This window comes from Triturus cristatus, chromosome 7 (genome assembly GCF_964204655.1).
Source record: "Triturus cristatus chromosome 7, aTriCri1.1, whole genome shotgun sequence".
Lineage (NCBI taxonomy): Eukaryota > Metazoa > Chordata > Amphibia > Caudata > Salamandridae > Triturus > Triturus cristatus.
Genome location: NC_140590.1, coordinates 1,086,302,118 through 1,086,321,470, shown reverse-complemented (window position 1 = coordinate 1,086,321,470; position 19,353 = coordinate 1,086,302,118). Strand labels below are relative to the sequence as shown.

At 39.8% G+C, this 19,353-nt stretch overlaps 1 protein-coding gene across 1 annotated transcript in view; it reads left to right on the top strand.

The window, feature by feature from the left end:
* LOC146811137 (uncharacterized) overlaps positions 1–11,613 on the top strand; it is a 289,135-nt gene extending 277,522 nt beyond the window's left edge. Inside the window, exon 9 of the mRNA XM_085618205.1 lies at positions 11,418–11,613. The gene's annotated coding sequence lies outside the window, so the exon portion shown is untranslated. The remainder of the gene's footprint in view (positions 1–11,417) is intronic.
* Positions 11,614–19,353: the final 7,740 nt, after the last annotated feature.

Genomic DNA, 19,353 nt, shown 5'->3' with positions numbered 1-19,353 from the left:
GTTTTGTAGCTGTTTGTGGGCCTGTTTTATGGCCCTGTGTGTTGGTCTTTACTGTTGATTTCCCTAATATTCCCAGAAACATTGCCTGCAGCAAACACAAATACATGCAGTCTCCAATACCTTGCAAAATACCCATACAGCATGTCTTTACAAGTTCAAAACTGACATGATTTGTAAATGTCGCCCTATTTTTTAGCTATCTGATTCGCGATGCGTGTCACTTTTATTTTGGTTCCCAGTCCCATTGTTTGTCCCAGTCCGACCCTCTGTCACTAATGCGTAAACTTGCTGGCATAGTGAGCACCATTGGTGCGTTTCTTGCATCATATTATACATTGAGGAAAAGACCCGTTAATTCTGACTCTGGCCCTGGGGTTTAAGTGGAGAAGGGAAAAATCAAAGCAGAGGCTGGCGGTTCATAAGAAATAACACAAAACTACAATGCACTAAATTCCTGTGCACCTTCATCAAGGAAGGTGTTTAGTGTATCAACAAGTTGCACTGTCAACATTTTAGGTTACTAGGAGCATATCTGTATTTTCCCATTGCAGCCTTCTGCCACTTCAGATCATTATTTCAATACTAGGGAGAGGTAAACCAGCATGGGGGTGAATGTGGAGAAGTGTGGCTCAATGATTAGAGTGGCAGACCCTGATGCAGAGGTCTAGCCCGGGACCAGGGTTCAATTTCCTGCCTCGGCGGGTCTTGGACTCAAAAATTCCACGGACCTGATAATTCTCGCCTCGGTGCCATTCCAATCATGGAGTCCCACTCTGCAACTCTGGGCAATAGCTTGCTTAATCTCCACAACGGCCCCCACAACGCTAAGGATGCCTGGCCTCCACCTTGGGGGTGCCCAGGAGTGGACGCCTCACAGGGAAAGCCAGGATGGGTTCCCCAGCGGTATTCGTACAAGCGCCTTGAGACCCTTGCGGGTGAGTAGTGCGCTATACAAGTATCAATTTACTTTAATGTGGAAATTAAAAGGAGACTGCCCGAAGGTTATGTTCATTGTTACTGTGGGAAAACATTTAAAATAGTCAGTTCTGTCAATCCAATCCACAGAGACCACTAAAGGACAGTAGAAGAAATCACTGCACATAAGGCTGAAATGGTGGCATTGAAATCATCTGCTAACGAAAACACATCTTTAGCACAATACCATTACCCACCAGGCCAGCCTTTTGTCTGTGACAGAGAAGTCTGACAGCTGAAAAAATTGATAAATGGAGAAGTTTTCAAAAATTTCTATGAAAGTTGTCACGCAAGATCATTTCTCCATGAGTCATTTTTAATTCAGTATAACGTTTTTGTTTAATACTCGGAAGTCCAGCTTTGGACAAGTGTGTGCACCAACGCAACATAGACGGTGAAGCCACCTTTAGCTCAACCCAAAGTTGGAAGTGCACCTAAATTAAAGGATGGATGCCTTCTACGTGTTAGCATGTGATGATCTATGTCTGTTAGAGCAGCCTAATAAAAGTGACCCACCGACAATATTTACCTTAGATTACCATGCAAAATACTGTAGTAAAGCAGGGTGTGTTGGTAAGGTAAAAAGTGTATAAGGAATGATTATATTTAATTTTATTGTTGAATTTGTATACCACCTAAAATATTAAAAGTGTGCATTTTCACTTATCCATAAAGAGGTAGAGTCAACATGTTTCAGAACATATATCCCTCTGCCTTTCTACACAACTAGTAAGATTCCCACTTTATAAGTGCCCTGATGATATGGAAAGGTGCGGAAAGGGGTGTCTTTTTTATTAGCTGGAAACTGAAAATGAGCTTAATTCCACCAGTAATGTATGCATGGATCCTTTCTCCAGAAGACAGAAACGTCTAATATAGTAGAGCAGGATGAAAGGCTTAGTTTGGTCACAAAGTGGCTGTCAACTGGAGGTTACACCAGCCAAGCGTGGGGGAGATGAGAAAAACGCACCACTGATACTGTTCACAAGGGTCTGTGTGGTCTCCAACGACCCCAGACTCAGAGGGCCTAACTGAGCTTGAATGGCTGTTGTAGTCTCCTCAGAAAGAGCAGTCATCTCTGTCTTGGGACCGACTGCCAATGTGAAGCTTGCAAGCATTTCTCTAACCAATCGCAGAGCAATTTCTATCAACTAATCCAGCTTCACCACTCTTTCACGTCAGACATTGATCAGATCAAATTAGTTTGTTCAGAGATTTAAAAACATCCACTAAAAAAGAAACAAAAAAGACCACATCACATATACACTTTTCTAAATGAATCATAAATCATTTCAAATATTCCTTAAACACCAAACCAAAGCAGAGTATGTTTCTACCTGCTGGATTTTCTATGAAATGGTTCCGAGTCTTCGACATCTCCTATTTAGCATAATCAATGCCATCAAACTAATTATACTAATTAAACCACGCGGTATTATACAAATTCCATGTTATATAAATTCAACATTATGTTTTTTGTGAATCGCGCTGACTTGATGTCACCTACATGCTATTTAAAGACATAAACAAGCAGAGGTGGTTGGGAAAACTTTTGCGCAGAGAAGTGACAATGTTCAGAGAAAGATATCTTAATTGAGCTGCTGCTTCAAGGTCAACCTTACGATGACCACCCCACGTCGTAAATTATGGGCAAGCCCACTTGTAAGTTCATTAAGAAGAGGCAAACCGAGACACGTAGCTCATATATCGAAGATCACGTAACAAACAAATGTCCATAAAGTAATCATTTCTTCTTCTTTATTCCAATCGTGTTTCAAATATTTCTTATGGTTGTACATATGATTCAAGCTTGTGCCTTCAACAAAAATCTTCAAACAGAGCCAAAGCCAACACGTGTTTCGTCCCTGAGGCTATCAGCCCAGGACTTCATCAGGGCTAAAAACAAAGGATAGGCTACATTTATTTACATTGTTCGAAATAATACACATGTGGTAATGACTACCAACATATCAAATTCCTCCACCACATGTGTAGGCAAAATCCAAAAGGCAAGATAAACGAAAATGAAGAAAGAGGAAAAAAGGAAACAAAAGAGGGAGATAACTGTACATGTGTGTCGTACACCCCAAATAAAAAGAGTCAACAGACGAAATTAGTTGTCAGAAAAAGTCTCCTGAATAGTAAAAGGGCATATCACCAATCACCCGAATAAAGTGCAGGTAAGTAAGAAGAAAATAGGTAAACTTCAGTATCATGAATACTCATGAAATATGCCATACTAATCCCTAGGGTTTAAGGTTTCAAGGAGAAAGTCGGCAAGTATGCTGACTGAGATTAACCGACATTAATCGTGAACAGAAATCATGCCAATACCAGAAGCGCAATGTTTACTCATGAACTACACTTACTTACTCCAATAATCAATATCAAAAAGTAGAATAAACGGACAGTCTCCTATCTCTGAAAGATTAGAAGATACATAGACTCACGTAAGTATATCCTGACAGTAAGCAATATTTAGTATAATAACATACGAACACCCGATAACTACGTAATCAAGTACCATAATAATATAAACTAAAGCTTATTGCACGAGCAATTCTAAGTTGATTAATAAATTCAAACTTGAGGTTAAAGAACCGCATGTACTTTAAATAGAAACGTAGATTGATAACTTCAAAATGTGGTCTTAGATTCCAAAATCAGTGGCTTTTACCGGTAATTTATACCTTTTCCATTGTCTATTTCTACACCCCAAATGATACTATTAGAAATAGGCAAATGGTGGGATGGAGCTACACTTAAAGAATATATTAAATTAGAGAGGATCCCACGTGGTCTTCGCTCTAACATTTTCCCTACATATGATGACCTGGAAGAGGATTTACTCCTCCTCTGGGAGAAAGAACTCACAGGTAACTCAATGCGTCTTATGAATATCCTTATAGAAAACGCAGAAAGAAAAGTACAAAAAGCTGCAGAAGAGGCAGACAAACTAGAAAAGGAGATAGCTGATGTTAATCTACCAGAGGTAGCTAAAAAGAATTATGCGATTTTGGAAGGAATTTTGAATAAATTTGAGGAAGAAACTAAAGAAAAGAAAGCCCGAAAACTAAAACGGGATGAGACAGATTATCGGAATGGCAGGGTATTCACCTTTGCCAAAAAATGTGACAACTTAGTGAAACAGGATTTACAACTAGGTAGTAGTAGATCGTCTTTACTTAGCGCAATCAGTACTGCCTCTTCCAGTAATACCTCAGTGACAAAAGCAGAGGGATCAACCGAGGGAGTAACTAATACTACTATGGGTAATAGTTTTTTACGCGAAGTTCAGCGTATAAGGATCGGAAACAAGGAGAACAACAGCAGACAGAGAGAAGAAGCAAGAGGAAATCCAGGAGAGGGTCTAGGGGGGGCAGCAGGAATAAGAGACAGGGTGAATACTCGCTCATGGAGCAAGGCAAAACAGTAACTAAAGGCAATAATCAAATTCAGGTAATTAACCTATCTAATATTGTACTTTCAGCAAATATGATCTCTGTTCTTGAAAAAGGAATGAGCTTTTGTCCTACATCGCAATGTGACATGACCGATGTAAAAATAGACCTTTATAAATTCATAAGAAATCTAAAACTCAAAAAACATTTTTCCTTGACTTCTTTGCCAAATAAACAAAGTATATCTGATATTACTGTTGGTGACCTTTCTATTCAAGATGTTAGAGATACAGCTTTGTTGTTGTCAATAGCAGAAAATGAACAAGATCCAATTACGATGCATAGAATTCTTCATGACCTTGAATGTGTATCTGACTTGAGGGAGGATAGTGGCCTTAAACCTAAATCAAAGTGGGTACCTCATTTGCCCTCGGGCAACAATATAGATGCATTTTGCAAGGTAGTTACAAAAGAATTGGACAGACTTGAAAGTAGTATTAACCATCGAAACTTTTTACCTAATGTTGACAATTTAACTTCTCATGAAAGACAAGCCCTTAAACAACTCAGGTCAGATCAAACTATCATTATAAGGGAGGCAGACAAGGGAGGCAACATTGTTGTGATGACAAGAGAATACTATGACAATGAGATTATGAGTCAACTCAGGAATGTATTGTGGTATAAGAAACTGCCTAATAATCCTGTGTTTGAAATTAAGAGATTGATCAATGACCAAATTAAGAAGTGGAATACGGAAGGTCTGCTTAATGATGATGAGTACCGGTACCTTCTAATAGATAGACCAAGATATCCTTGTCCCTACACTGTACCTAAAATTCATAAGGATGCTGTTGCTCCTCCAGGGAGGCCAATAGTATCTGGAATTGGAGGGCCAACGGAACGAATTTCAGAATTTGTAGACACTTTCCTTCAACCGTTTGTAGATAATCTACCCTCTACAATTAGAGACACAAAACATATCCTTAATATTATCAATGATATTGTTTGGGATGAATCAATGATACTTGTTACCCTAGATGTGGTGTCACTGTACACTAATATTCTACATAAAAAGGGGTTGTCAGCACTGCGCCACTTTCTTTACAAAAGACCGGTGGAATTTCTGGAACACTCAGAAATGATTATAAACATGTCGCGAATGATTCTTGAACACAATGTGTTTCTATACGAAGGGGAATGGTACCAACAGATATGCGGTACCGCGATGGGGTTCAGATTTGCGCCGTCTTTCGCCTGTCTCTTTATGGGATGGTTCGAGGCGGCGCATATCTGGGGCCCACCTGGGGCGGCCTGGCATAATTACATTATGTTCTTTGGGCGGTATATAGATGACTGTCTTTTAATTTGGACAGGTAACATGGAAGAACTACACAACTTTTTTGATCACCTTAATAACAACTTGTACAATATGAAGTTTACTATGACACATAATGTTGAAAAAATTGTTTTCCTGGACGTTTAATTGTTTATAGAAAACAATAAGATTAATAGCAGAATGTACAGAAAAGAAACAGCTTGCAACTCTATACTACATGCGGCGAGTGCCCACCCCAAAACTCAGATTAATTCTATCCCATTTGGGGAATTTCGTAGAGCACGCAGGAACTGCAGCAAAGACTCTGATTTTAATACATGTGCTCTTGATATGGAAAAGAGGTTTATTGATCGTGGCTATGATGCTCAGGTTATTACACAAGCTAAAAGAAGGGCTTGTGCCCTTATAAGAAACGACACACTGATATCACATCCCTCTAAGACCTCGAGAACACGAGAGCAAGTGAGAATGATCACTAATTATCACCCCTGGTCACATAAAATATATAATATTCTTAAATCTCATTGGAAACTTCTTACAACAGACACAGATTTGAATAAACATCTAACTAAGTATCCCAGTATAACATACCGTAAGGGACTCACTATTCGCAATATGGTTAGGCCTAGTTACCCTAAGAGTAATAAGGATACTGCAATATTCCCTGGGCTTATGATCCTGTTGTGAACGTAGTCTCTTCTCACTGCTAATGAATATGAGTTTAACCTGGTTATCAACTGTAATGTGTTATATATTATATCTCATTACCAAACATTTGAACATGGACAATTACATTGGAATATTGTAACAGTAGGGACTTATGGTGACTTCTCTAATGATTTAATCAGTATATAACAAATTTGGTTTTACATTAGGCTTAGATACATGTCTTAATGAGTCTTTTTTGCCTATCTGTAGCCCACTGGGCTTCCACTTTCCTTCTCTCAATGTTCTTCCCTTAATTAGCTATTTTCTTTATTACTCTATATTTTTAAATTTTTCCTATTCAAATATTGAACTCATATGCATGTTCATCACTTTACTTCATTAATTTTTAATATGAATATAAGATGGCACTTATAATTCAAGTACTATTTGCGTCAATTTAGATTGTTCTTAAGTACGTTTTTTCGTTGATATTGCTACTGATACACAAGCGAATATTCCTTGTGTTTTTTATTAAGCCATTCTAATATGGCGTCCATTTTCATTAAGGTGTTACCTTACCGGTAATTAATACCTTTTCCATTGTCTATTTCTACACCCCAAACGATACTATTTAAGCCCGTCGCAATATGGCGCGCGAGCTAGACGCCTATTTTCGTACGAGGGATCCAAAATGCGGATTTCTGCTAGTCAGTGCAAGGTAAACAGGACTCCTGTCCCGTTAGATGTCTTATTAGTATCAGCCGTTACTCGTAATTATTTTTCCCTTAAATTTTGAATTTTTACTTTACTTTTAGTAACGGTTTTCATGACATTTGAGCCTAGACTACATTAATAGTTGATGTTTAGTTGGAGTTGTGATATCTCTCTTTGGCGCTTTTTTCGTTATTATGTATGCAATTTACACAGAGATGTACAATTTTATTCCACTTACTCTGCTATGAGTTTCTCTCATTACCTAGACAGTAATGTTTCGATATAATAGTGCTACAACCTATGCACATTACCAAGTGCAGTCTCTATGTTTGATTTGAGATTTTTTCCTTTTAATCACACCCGTTAGGACAATAAGGCTATGAACTTGCCGTAACATAAGAAGCTACTGATTTTGGAATCTAATACGACATTTTGAAGTTATCGATCTACGTTTCTATTTAAGGTACATGCGGTTCTTTAACCTCAAGTTTGAATTTATTAATCAACTTAGAATTGCTCGTGCAATAAGCTTTAGTTTATATTATTATGGTACTTGATTACGTAGTTATCGGGTGTTCGTATGTTATTATACTAAATATTGCTTAGTGTCAGGATATACTTACGTGAGTCTATGTATCTTCTAATCTTTCAGAGATAGGAGACTGTCCGTTTATTCTACTTTTTGATATTGATTATTGGAGTAGGTAAGTGTAGTTCATGAGTAAACATTGCGCTTCTGGTATTGGCATGATTTCTGTTCACGATTAATGCCGGTTAATCTCAGTCAGCATACTTGCCGACTTTCTCCTTGAAACCTTAAACCCTAGGGATTAGTATGGCATATTTCATGAGTATTCATGATACTGAAGTTTACCTATTTTCTTCTTACTTACCTGCACTTTATTCGGGTGATTGGTGATATACCCTTTTACTATTCAGGAGACTTTTTCTGATGACTAATTTCGTCTGTTGACTCTTTTTATTTGGGGTGTACGACACACATGTACAGTTATCTCCCTCTTTTGTTTCCTTTTTTCCTCTTTCTTCATTTTCGTTTATCTTGCCTTTTGGATTTTGCCTACACATGTGGTGGAGGAATTTGATATGTTGGTAGTCCTTACCACATGTGTATTATTTCGAACAATGTAAATAAATGTAGCCTATCCTTTTTTTTAGCCCTGATGAAGTCCTGGGCTGATAGCCTCAGGGACGAAACACGTGTTGGCTTTGGCTCTGTTTGAAGATTTTTGTTGAAGGCACAAGCTTGAATCATATGTACAACGATAAGAAATATTTGAAACACGATTGGAATAAAGAAGAAGAAACGATTACTTTATGGACATTTGTTTGTTACGTGATCTTCGATATATGAGCTACGTTGCTCGGTTTGCCTCTTCTTAATGCTATTTAAAGACATAGAATAAATAGCATACCATACCTTAACATGACATACATACAGTTGCTGTTTAATGGCTACTGCAACAACATTTGGGTGCTGCTGGTTAATGTGTGTTGCCAGAAACTTCCAAATCGTACTAGCATCACACCCGATTGCTTACATTTGTGCCTGTTACTACCTGTCACTAAAACCTTCCTGCTAATATAGTAATGGTGCCAGGGCCCATATTTACTACAGTTATTTCTGGAACTCGTGTGAATCAACACAACATAAAAGACAGCATCAATGTATTGCCATTTTAAAAGTCCTCAAGTGCCAGTGCAACTTTCAGAACACGTGGGTCTGTGTTGAGGAATGTAAAGCCCTCCAGGTTTTCATGGCACCCAGATGCCCAGGAAGATGTTTCCATTCAAAGTCATGCTATGATGCAATTGTGTGTCAGACACATACTGGTGCAAGGATTCTCAAAACAAGTAGTAACTATGCACTTACAGTATTAGTTCTCATATGAAAAGGTGAAAATGTAGTACTTACTTTTGGGAAGTAAAAAACATTTCCAATAGTACACTTAGAAAGTGTGGCCACACACAGAATGTTACACGCGCTCCTAGAATGTCATGTGACATGCCCTTCAAGCTCATGTTTTCCCAGTTCACAATTGTCAATGTCTACAGTTTGCCTGATGAGCAATTGCACATTTTATTTTTATTTTCTACTTCATGTAGAAATCCTCTTCACCTTTGTCCCCTCCAAGTTTGGAGGTGACCTGTCTTCTTAACTACACTGGAAATAGTGTTACTCCAGACTCGGTTAAAACTTTGACCTTTCCATGTTGCTAAATGGTTGGATAATAATTCTGTAATGCCATCAAACTCACAAGTATGTGAGAGTTCACAAACTTTCAAGGCAAGCCATTCCATGATACCCTATCTCCTTCCCCTTTGCATGGGGTTTACTATTGCAGATTTCTCCACACTCCTGACAGAGATATTAAATATAGTGAAGCCATTTAAATATGTTGAAAATCCTTCTTTAAAATCCTAACAGGTTTAAATTGTAGCCCTTTTCTGGCCATAAACATAAGTTTAGTATAAACACTGCCTTTATATATCAGAGAATGCATGCAAATGTTGAGGAAATGTGAGTAACCAAATCAGACCGAAAATCACTTTGCTCAGACTTACAAGGAGGATACAAAAGAGGAGCATAGTTTCAGAAGTCCTCACAAAGAGGCAGCTGAAACAGACCTGACAAGCGTGTGATAGAAAAGAGGGCACAGTGCAGCTTAATGGTGTGCTGTGAAGACGAGCACCCAGGCACCCAACACCCGAGGCACAGCTGCAGCAGCTGAATTCACCCTTCACCTGCTGCAGTAAAACAGTCAGGACCTCAGGGGCCAAGATCCAGCGAGGGGACAGGTCTGGCCTCGGGACCAAGTCTATAACAAAAACAATATACGCTGTTAACAGTAATAGCACACGCTATTTAAAAAGCAGTCTTAAATACCCAACAACTATAAGTGCGCGTAGACTGAAAGTAAGGAAAAGAACCAAGACCAGATTCCCTCTCTCCTCTTAAATGATGCCCAGAGATCACTCCAGGTTCCAAGGTCTTAGGTGGAAGAGCCCAAGTGCACGTGGGTATCAGAAGAGAGATAAGACACAGTTTATAAATAATGCTCACAAGCAATTCAGTAAAAACAGTAGTAACATTTTCAATGCCCTTCACTTTTTCTAATTTGTGTACACGTTTTGTGTCATGGAAAGAATGTTTTTTTCTGCTGTGGTCATTTGAGTGGTGATTAACTTCTGTCTCTTACTGTAACCTTCAACTTACACATGTGACTTGGTGAATATATGTATCTGACGACGCCTTCAATTGCAGTGTCTGCTTCACAAATTAACATACTGATGATGTGTTTTAGAGAACTGAGTCAAACTCACTAAGGGGCATATTAACAAGGGCTTTATCTCCGCTTTTTTGGCTTTAAAAGCTAAAGAAGCGGAGATAAAAACATCGCCCTATCAACAACAGGGTGCTAACATGCAAAATCGCATGTTAGCACCCTTTTTCATTACGCTTCCCTTTGCATCTCCAATGAGATGCAAAGTGGGCGTTCCAGAGCAAAATAATAGGAGAAATGTCGCTAAGCGACATTTCTCCTATTATCAAGCTTCACGCTAACCCTGTTAGAGACAAAAAAAGCAGCGCTAAGCACGGTTTACCCTGCTTTTTTACGTCTGCTAATTTTCAGACTTAGCCATGTAATCCAATGGGAGGTGGATTACATGGCTAAATCCACCATGGGCTATCAACAAGGATATCCCTATCCTTGTAGTTTTATCGCTGCATAACCAGCGATAACCTCCCAAAATGCCGCTATCGCTGGATTTTTTTTTCGCCTAGGCGGTTAGCATTAATAACGTGATAACCAGGCGATATTATCCAGCGATAGCGGGCGTTAAAAAAATTAACGCTAAGCGCCCTTAGCGTTAATTTTCCCTGTTCCTTGTTAATATGCCCCATTGAAACCAATTTCATAAGTGCACATGACCCAAAGTGCACTCATTTACAGGCCTGTGTTCACAGGGCTAGAGAGTGAACTAAAAATGACAATCTTTTCAGGATCTCCCCGAGGCAGCATGCACACAGCCACTACAAGACAGGTATCAATCTAAACCAATAAGAAGGCTGGTATCATATCAACTTTCAAATCTGGACAAGTTCCCTGAGATATCCTGTTAAATGCCCCTCTGAACTGTCATCCCCTGTCTAATGCATCAACTTCATGAAGGGCAAAACTATGAAAGCTTATGCTGGCACACCGTGCCGAAAGAAGTGCACAGCATCAGTTGGTTTTACAGTGATCTGCTTAGAGGGGTTTGCATGTCATTCATCCAGGAGTGAGTTATTCACCATTGTCTGTTTTTCTCTCTTGCAGGGTAGCACTGCCCCTGGTCTTCATGCTACTTGATGAATTCTGCAACGACACTGATTGGTGGAAACAGGCCTTTTCCAACTTTCTACACAAGGGATCATCTTCCATTTCTCCAACTTAACACGTTATTCTCTAGGAACCTCTTGTGATTCTGCTATTCCTTGTGCCACTTTTCCAATAAATTAGAAAGAGCATCACAGTCCCTGACTCGTCTCCATGAATTTATTAGATCTAGGAGGATAGACTGAGCAGCCAGAGACTGCATTTGAGAGCGAACTTTGGACTTTTACGCAAACTTTGTTAGATATTACTCTCAGTGGTAAGAAACCATGCAACACATCATGGTTATTCAGCACTGGGAGTTGTGGAGGCGGGAATTCTTCTGACAGCTCTACAGACATTGTTGGGGTCATTTGGTGACTTACTAATCAAAGAACCTTTACAATACTAGCACAGCTACTGGGGGGATTCTGAGCCAATTGCACACCAGGAAACACATTCGACCAGCACCGCACAGCCAATAGCACTGGCCGTCACACTGTTTATTAGTGGATACGTTAGTTAAAGTAGTGTAAATCTAGCTAGCAAATAAAACAAACATTATGTTATAGGTCTTAAAGTGAAGCGAGTCACATAGTTTCCTTGGCATAAAGCAGATGTATTAATGATAAAATACAGTGTCTAAAATCTGAGTTGAGGCACTTTTATCAAGTGTGTAGTTACACAGCAAACTTAAAAGAGGCACTGCTTAAACTGTCCCTGTGTCATGCATGGAAAGAAGAATGACATTAACCTCACCCATTTTCAACAAAATCTAGATATCCAATTTTTTTGTGACCATGACGAAATGGAGCTTACCTAGTGTGCACTACGATAGCAACTGTATGACAAGCAATGGTTAAAGGTTATTTGTAAACAGCAAGGAAAAAGCATGTACACTACCATATTATTGCTAAGAAATTCTAAACATCCAGCTATTAGCAGCAGAATAAAAACAGGAGGATGAATTAGACCGGAAAATAGTAAAATAGGTTCTAAAAATGGACTGAATAACAATGTGAAAGCAAAACCACCAACACTAAATGTAGAAAGCGGTACAGTTGAGCACATTGCCCATGAACGTATAGCATTTGTGTTCATTAAAAAAGTCAGTGTCTAAAATATGAACACGAGGTGCTTTTACCATCTGTGCATTGGCACTTCAACATTGAACGAGGAACTTGCTAACATGTCTGCTTGCAAAGTTAGATAAGACGAAGCATCCTGAAAGATAATTGCTATTAAAAGTCAATCATTCAGTGGGTGATGGAGCAAGCCAGTTTGAAAAGGATCAGTACTCATCTATCACCCAGCTCCGAGATGTCCTTCAGGTTGAACGTGAGCTATACAAATGTTAATTTAGCTTCAGGTAAAGTCCCACACATTTATGTTTTTTTTCACAAGAATTTCGCCTGCACTAATATGTAAACTGAAACAACAGTTTGGTAGAAACATACAAGTTTTTACGAACAAACAGCTTTAGAAAGTGAGCACTACTGTTGCTAGTAACATGCCATACATCAACTGTCGCAACAAATTAAATCTAAAAACAATGTTGTTCTCTAACGTGCTTTAAGTGTTTCCTCCTTTCCTCTTGAGGTAAACTTAGACATGTCTAGTTCATTTAGCAAAACTTTAGTTTACATGCGCTTTATAAATTTCATTAATAATAGTAGTAACATTATCAAATGTATATAAAGCTACTGATACATTTGCTATTAAACAAAGAGACCCACAACTGAAAAGGAAAACATTGTGTCTGTTCCTATCATAATTTACTCATACAGCCTCTCATACAACCAGTCACTCACCCTCACAGCCACTCACATAACCATACACTCAACCATACGGCTACTTACACACAGACTTACTCACCTATACAGCCACTCACATACCTATTCACACACCCATAGAGCCTCTCAACACAGCCACTCACTCACCCATACAACACACACACACTCACTCATACCAAACATAGCCATATATATACTTATTCATACATCCATACAAGCTCTTCCATATCTGCTCACTCACCCACACTGTCATTCACACAGACACTCACTTTTCAATACAGCCATTCAAACACAAACTCAATGAACCAAACACTCACGGAAACAGCCACTCACTCACACATACAGCCACTTACACACCCAGTCATTCACTCATACAGTCATTCAGACACCAGCTCACTCACCCATACAGTTACTCACACAGCCACTTACTCACCCATACGGCCACTGATACATTTACTCTCTCAGCAAAGTAGTCAATCACACACACCCACTCACCCACACTGCTACTCACATGACTGCTTAAAATAATACAGCCACTCACACACCCATTCACACACCCACACAGCCACTCAAATACACACGTAACCACTCACACACCCATACAGCCACTGAGACAACCACTCACACGTTGAGACCTAGTCATAGATCCACTCACTCACCCAAAAAGTCACTCATGCATGCACTCACACACCAATACAGCAACTCACAAACCCACTTATACAGTCACTCGCCACCTCAAATCACACTTTAGAGAAAGAATCACTTGTTAGTAGTACAACTATTATAGTAATAAACTTTTGTAATAGGTTAGTGTATATGTTTAGCACCCAAAAACACTTACACTCACTTGATGATGTCATCAGTGACGCCATTTGACATAGCCTCAGTGATGGCACTGACCATGCCATGAGTGATTTAGTATGTGAGGTCATAGGCCAGGCATTGCAGGGCAAAATTTATAGCTAGCTCAGGTAACTATAACTGCTAAATTTCAATGGTACTGTTCGAGTAAAATAGTGAAATTTTAGCCTAACTATAATGTATAAGGTCTCCAGTAGGTAGTTATAGTTAGGACCCAGTTTCCATTAAAAAAACGTGTTTTCTTTTCCCAATAACTTTGGCGCCGGCTGACGAATCTTCGCAAAATTTTCAAAACTAGTGGCCTGCTCCAGTCAGCTCATGTCTTGAAAGTTTCGGGGTGATTCGACAAGCGGGGGCTGAGAAAAAAGGGGGGTCTCAAAACATGTTTTCCCCATGTTAATGTCCATAGAGAACTTTAGACAAAGCTACAGCCCGAAATGCTGAACAGAATTACACAAAATTTGGCAAAAAGGTAGGTCTTGGTTCAGTAAGATCCCTTTTTGTTAAATGGTGTAAATCCGTTCAGTAGTTGTTGAGATATTAAAGGAAAAAAATATATATATATCCTGCGACAGGAAACCTATTGTCCAGGCCTCCCCTGCCAGAGTTTCGGTCAGCAGCAGGAGGCCAGACCCGTGTATGTGGCTGCAGCATCTATTTTGTGATGCCAGGGCTCTTTTAAGTTGGTACCGGGCATACCGCTGCTGTCATGTCTCTCCCAGTTACTGGTGTTGGGGATGATTCCAAGGTGTTTGACACCAAACACAACATGTTTCCGTGCAGCCAGTCCAAAGTTAGCATTTACCGTTGGGTTATAATCCACTTAAGAGTATATTGTTAGGCCGCACTACTGACAACCCAGGAAGATGGATTTCGAAGGATGCAGAGGGGCTCAGCTCATGCCTGGGCACTCTCTCACATATAACCAAGCACCCTGCCTTCAGGATTGATAAGGCCTGCCATAGGGGTGACTGATAGGTTTGTATGTGCAGTGTTAGGTGAGTTATAGTGAACCTATATCTCTGTAAGGGGTGCATGCACCACCTTACCCAGGCTGCAGTAGCAGACCCATGGTGTCATTGTGGAGGGCTTCCCAGGGGTGGCATAATACATGCTTCAGCCCCGGTAGGCCTCTGGGGTACCTATGCCTTGGGTACATTGTATACCAAATACTAGGGACTCACAAGGGTTCCCCAGAATCCAATATGGAGTGTACCTAAAGTCCATGGAATCAATTTAGAGAGGAAGCAGCTAGGCTGGGGTCCTGAATAGCAGGGCCCCAGCCTGACTAAAGTCGAAAAACAGTGTTACAGCAGCAAAAAGTGGGGGTAACCATAAGAGGCAGATCCTACTCTCCTAAAATAAGAAATAAACAAGTGTCAACTGTGACAAAGATTTTGACTTTTAGTTTTCTGGTGCCCGAGGGCTTAGGGTGCTCTATGTATTAGTCAGTTCAGTTCAAATAACTTTATTTGATTTGATTGAATCATAAAAGTCTGCATACATACTTTAAATAATAAAACAAAAATATAAATAAAAAGTTTTTGTCCCGAGATAAAAAAATTTGTCAGTTGGTTCACAAAATGCAGACGCATAGTGGGTCACAATTCTAACTACCTCATAAATATGCATGAGGTAAGTCACTAATTGCAACCCACTACAATTAGGACCTGGCCGAGCTGGCATGCTTGCACTATGCGGAGTTCCCTGGAGAAGGGCAAAAACTCCATGGAACTCCGCTCTGCGCCTCCCCCCTCATAATTTTTCTTATTTTTTTAAATAAAGAAGATAGACAAACAGACTTACCTCTATCGCGGCATCTCTGGGCTGCCCTTCTTGCCATGGTTTCTTCTGCAAACCCCTACGTCAGACGTACGCATGTGCAGTCCTACCACAAAGTATGTCTGATGTAGGGGTTTCTGCAGGAGAGGCCACGGCGAGGAGTAGGAGGGCAGCCCGGGGACGCCACAATAGAGGTAAGTGTGTTTTTTTCTCTTCTTTATTTATTTTTTGAAAATATTTATTTTCGGGGTGGAGTTTGGGAGCTTTTACTCCGCTGCGGAGTCGGAGTTTTTCCTAAACTCCACGTTCTCAGCAGAATGCAGAGTTGGCAAAACTCCACAAGCTTAGCCAGTGGAGCGGCGTTCTCTGCCCGCCCCTAACTACAATTGATTAGAGTCACCGGGATGGTGGCCTGCTGGGGTCAGCAGACCACCATGTCAGTGATTGCTTTCATATAAAGCAATCTTACTTTTTTCATGCAACCATTTTCCTGAAAAAATTTTTGTCCACATTCACAAAGTTGGTAAAATATTAATGTTTTGAGACTGGATTTACGTTGCAAAACTTTAATACTTAACTAAAGGAATCGGTATTTGGAAGAGAATCTCTTTGCATGCTCTTTCCAATTACCGATTTGATATTTATTTGCAAACCCAAAGTGTGATGCAGAAACCTGTTACCAAATTGCAATTTGGGTTGTGTGCATTTAATAATGCTCAGATTTGACTATTGTGATCCTAAAATTACTTTGTAAATTTGGTCAAGAATCCCTTGAAGTAACTTCACCCTAAAACAGTCCCTACTACTGACAACAGGCCATTCAATATCAAACAAACAATAAGAAAAAACCCCAGAACAAAAGTATTCATTCCTGCCATTCCCCAAACAACAAATGTTTTGCAAAGTACTTCATTAAATTTGATATTTGTATTGTATTGTGTATTCTGTGGTTCTAATTTCTTACTTTATTGTCTTATATGCTACTTAATGTATACTTTTATGTTTGTAAAAAACCGAAATAAAGTTTTTATTGATTGATTGATTGATATTTCCCAAATAAAAATTAAAAGGTTGTGAAAGTGGCAGAGCAGAGATTGCAGACCCTTTAAAAAATCCAAAAAGACAAAGGGCTGGACAAAGCAGAGGGGGTGGTCTTAAGACAAAAAATGCAAGTTGAGACTGTATGTACAGTAGCCTCTGGGTCTCTATGGCAGTGTCTTCTTGTATCACAAAAATGCATTTCAGGCTCTACAAATTACCTGAATGGCCTGTTTGGGTGAAGATTCAACTGGAAAATGTAATTTCAAGATGATTTCCTGGTATCTTCTATTCAGAACATTGCCGTTCATGATGCAATTTGTAGTTTCTCATTCAAAAACTACCCGAATGGTCTGCTCAACTAAAAAATCTACCTGAAAAGTTTGTTGATCACCCACATTAAAGAAACTTCCATTTATGATGGAAAGATGCTAATTGTGTTGTTTCACTACATTTCACATTACGATTTCCCCCAATGGGAGTCTTATTACACAAAGCTGCATAATGGCATAATCTGTGAAGCTATGGGTAAATTCATACAACCCTAGACTTCCTTTACTGTATATTTTTCAGAAATCTGTGGAGTTGGTAGGTTTCTCTGGTGCCATTCAAGGCGGGGCCCACATACCACAGCTACATGCATTAACAGAATTACCTTGAAAACAAAAAATTGGATTCTGCCTTTTTGCATTTGGGGTCTTTACTGTCTCGGATGCTAGGTCCACACACATTTGTGGGGAAATTATTTTTTTTTAAAATATATCTTTATTGGCATTTTGTATTTTAATACTTTAGCGTACACATATGAATCCATTTTTCAGCTACTTTTCTCTGTTGCACATGAGGCAAACTTATAAAAATTTCATTCTGATTTCCACGGCTAATTATTGATACTTGTTTGTCCAGAACGTTTTACAGTGCTATGACCCATAAATATAGACATATCAACGACTCACAATTGTTCACACTTCAAGACAAATCCTATTTTTCCCAGCCTCTTCATTTTTGGGGAGCCTCCAGCTCTAGACCGGGGCTCAGTAATGTCATCTATGCTTAACGGATCCATTTTATAAACCAAACTACTAACAAAAGGAAAACTTTTGCTGAGGGGTGATGTGCGTACATTCCCAGAGGGGCATATGTGGGGGTAACAGCTAATGAATAGACGTTGGTTTGTAGGGAGGGCTCTTCCATCACAACCAAGCCCTTCTCATCGCTCAGGACTGTCCCCTCCATTATGATTGCTTATGTTATTGGGTGACTGCCTCTGCCATATGGGCCTTTCAATGTAGTGAGGTTACTATGGTAGGATGTTTTTGTCACTTACATGCACTCCCGCTTCCCTCACCTTCACTACTTGTTTGTGTCAGGTTTTCCCAGGCCCACAGAGCTTCTTCCCATTGCTCAGCTATGGGGTGCTTCCGTATTCCCCCCGATTCCTCCCAGCTCAATATTCTGCCCTCAGCAACCGCTCCTCTGACTCCTCCACCCCACTCTTTTCCACTCCCAGAATGAAAGATGCAGTCTTAGCAGACGTTTCACCCTTCTTGGTTTCCAAAAACAGCCAAGTCAGGTTCTCCTATCGACATTATACCAGGTAGATTTTTGCCTACTTACAAAGCATCTTGCTCCTTCAGTTTGTGCTTTCCTAAATCTATCTCTGACTGAGGGGAAATTATCCCATGTATTTAAAGCAGCTCAAGTGCTTCCAATTTGTGAAAAAGTCAATGCACCTTCAGCAGAGCTATCCAACTATCGTTCCATTTCACTTCTTCTGCTTTTGAGCAAACGTCTTGAAGGTTATATTAACTCGAAGCTTATGGAACATATTGAATTCCAAGCCTGTCTTCACCCCTCGCAGTCTGGTTTTAGACCAAAATATTTCACTGAATCCACCTTTATTGGTGTCACGGACTTCATCAAACTTTCCTTAGACAATAACAAGGCAGTATCGTTAGTGCTGTTGGACTTGTCAGCAACCTTCGATGCTGTAGCCCCATAAGCTACGTCAAAGACTTACTGAAATTGGTATTGAGGGGCCTGACTTTCAATGGCTTTCAAGGTTTGTAGAGCGACACACAGACTGTTAGTTTGGGGCCCTTTCATTCTTGTGCTAAATCTCTCACGAAGGGGGTGCCACAGGGCTCGTGTCTCAGACCCATACTATTTAACATGTATGTGGCCCCTCTTGCAAAAATTCTTGGAGATCATGGATTTGTTCCCTTTTTCGTATGCGGATGATGCCCAACTCCTTCTTTTGATTGATAACAAATTGATCGCGACAAAACATCTTTTTGCAAAAGGTATGCAAGCAATTTCCGATTGGGTGCCGAAGAATTTTCTCTAGCATAATGCTGATAAAACGGAAATACTATTGTTCGGCAAAGCACCAACTATGTGGTCCCTGACTGGTCGCCATCAGAGTT